This window comes from Mus caroli, unplaced genomic scaffold, assembly GCF_978045245.1.
Source record: "Mus caroli unplaced genomic scaffold, Mus_caroli_1 scaffold_25, whole genome shotgun sequence".
NCBI lineage: Eukaryota > Metazoa > Chordata > Mammalia > Rodentia > Muridae > Mus > Mus caroli.
The window spans coordinates 4,175,462-4,178,535 of NW_028227280.1; positions in this window are offsets into that span (position 1 = coordinate 4,175,462).

Genomic DNA, 3,074 nt, shown 5'->3' on the forward strand with positions numbered 1-3,074 from the left:
TATGAGTGAGTTGCACTGAAAAACTTAGAATATAAGAAACGCACAGTGTAGTACATAGTATATGAGTGAGTTGCACTGAAAAACTTAGAATATAAGAAACGCACATATAGTACATAGTATATGAATGAGTTGCACTGAAAAACTTAGAATTTAGAGAAAAACCCGCATTACACGAAATGCACAGTGTAGTACATAGTATATGAGTGAGTTGCACTGAAAAACTTAGAATATAAGAAACGCACAGTGTAGTACATAGTATATGAGTGAGTTGCACTGAAAAACTTAGAATTTAAGAAACGCACAGTGTAGTACCTAGTATATGAGTGAGTTGCACTGAAAAACTTAGAATATAAGAAACGCACAGTGTAGTACATAGTATATGAGCGAGTTGCACTGAAAAACTTAGAATATAAGAAACGCACAGTGTAGTACATAGTATATGAGTGAGTTGCAATGAAAACTTAGAATATAAGAAACGCACAGTGTAGTACACAGTATATGAGTGAGTTGCACTGAAAAACTTAGAATATAAGAAACGCACATATAGTACATAGTTTATGAATGAGTTGCACTGAAAAACTTAGAATTTAGAGAAAAACCCGCAATACACGAAATGCACAGTGTAGTACATAGTATATGAGTGAGTTGCACTGAAAAACTTAGAATATAAGAAACGCACAGTGTAGTACATAGTATATGAGTGAGTTGCACTGAAAAACTTAGAATATAAGAAACACACAGTGTAGTACATAGTATATGAGTGAGTTGCACTGAAAAACTTAGAATATAAGAAACGCACAGTGTAGTACATAGTATATGAGTGAGTTGCACTGAAAAACTTAGAATATAAGAAAGGCACAGTGTAGTACATAGTATATGAGTGAGATGCACTGAAAAACTTAGAATATAAGAAACGCACAGTGTAGTACATAGTATATGAGTGAGTTGCACTGAAAAACTTAGAATATAAGAAACGCACAGTGTAGTACATAGTATATGAGTAAGTTGCACTGAAAAACTTAGAATTTACTGAAAAACCCGCATTACACGAAATGCACAGTGTAGTACATAGTATATGAGTGAGTTGCACTGAAAAACTTAGAATATAAGAAACGCGCCAGTGTAGTACATAGTATATGAGTGAGTTGCACTGAAAAACTTAGAATATAAGAAACGCACAGTGTAGTACATAGTATATGAGTGAGTTGCACTGAAAAACTTAGAATATAAGAAACGCACAGTGTAGTACATAGTATATGAGTGAGTTGCACTGAAAAACTTAGAATATAAGAAACGCACAGTGTAGTACATAGTATATGAGTGAGTTGCACTGAAAAACTTAGAATATAAAAAACGCACAGTGTAGTACATAGTATATGAGTGAGTTGCACTGAAAAACTTAGAATATAAGAAACGCACAGTGTAGTACATAGTATATGAGTGAGTTGCACTGAAAAACTTAGAATATAAGAAACGCACAGTGTAGTACATAGTATATGAGTGAGTTGCACTGAAAAACTTAGAATATAAGAAACGCACATATAGTACATAGTATATGAATGAGTTGCACTGAAAAACTTAGAATTTACTGAAAAAATCGCATTACACGAAATGCACAGTGTAGTACATCGTATATGAGTGAGTTGCACTGAAAAACTTAGAATATAAGAAACGCACAGTGTAGTACATAGTATATGAGTGAGTTGCACTGAAAAACTTAGAATATAAGAAACGCACAGTGTAGTACATAGTATATGAGTTAGTTGCACTGAAAAACTTAGAATATAAGAAACGCACAGTGTAGTACATAGTATATGAGTGAGTTGCACTGAAAAACTTAGAATATAAGAAACGCACAGTGTAGTACATAGTATATGAGTGAGTTGCACTGAAAAACTTAGAATATAAGAAACGCACAGTGTAGTACATAGTATATGAGTGAGTTGCACTGAAAAACTTAGAATATAAGAAACGCACAGTGTAGTACATAGTATATGAATGAGTTGCACTGAAAAACTTAGAATATAAGAAACGCACAGTGTAGTACATAGTATATGAGTGAGTTGCACTGAAAAACTTAGAATATGAGAAACGCACAGTGTAGTACATAGTATATGAGTGAGTTGCACTCAAAAACTTAGAATATGAGAAACGCACAGTGTAGTACATGGTATATGAGTGAGTTGCACTGAAAAACTTAGAATATAAGAAACGCACAGTGTAGTACATGGTATATGAGTGAGTTGCACTGAAAAACTTAGAATATAAGCAACGCACAGTGTAGTACATAGTATATGAGTGAGTTGCACTGAAAAACTTAGAATATAAGAAACGCACAGTGTAGTACATAGTATATGAGTGAGTTGCACTGAAAAACTTAGAATATAAGAAACGCACAGTGTAGTACATAGTATATGAGTGAGTTGCACTGAAAAACTTAGAATATAAGAAACGCACAGTGTAGTACATAGTATATGAGTGAGTTGCACTGAAAAACTTAGAATATAAGAAACGCACAGTGTAGTACATAGTATATGAGTGAGTTGCACTGAAAAACTTAGAATATAAGAAACGCACATATAGTACATAGTATATGAATGAGTTGCACTGAAAAACTTAGAATTTAGAGAAAAACCCGCATTACACGAAATGCACAGTGTAGTACATAGTATATGAGTGAGTTGCACTGAAAAACTTAGAATATAAGAAACGCACAGTGTAGTACATAGTATATGAGTGAGTTGCACTGAAAAACTTAGAATTTAAGAAACGCACAGTGTAGTACCTAGTATATGAGTGAGTTGCACTGAAAAACTTAGAATATAAGAAACGCACAGTGTAGTACATAGTATATGAGCGAGTTGCACTGAAAAACTTAGAATATAAGAAACGCACAGTGTAGTACATAGTATATGAGTGAGTTGCAATGAAAACTTAGAATATAAGAAACGCACAGTGTAGTACACAGTATATGAGTGAGTTGCACTGAAAAACTTAGAATATAAGAAACGCACATATAGTACATAGTTTATGAATGAGTTGCACTGAAAAACTTAGAATTTAGAGAAAAACCC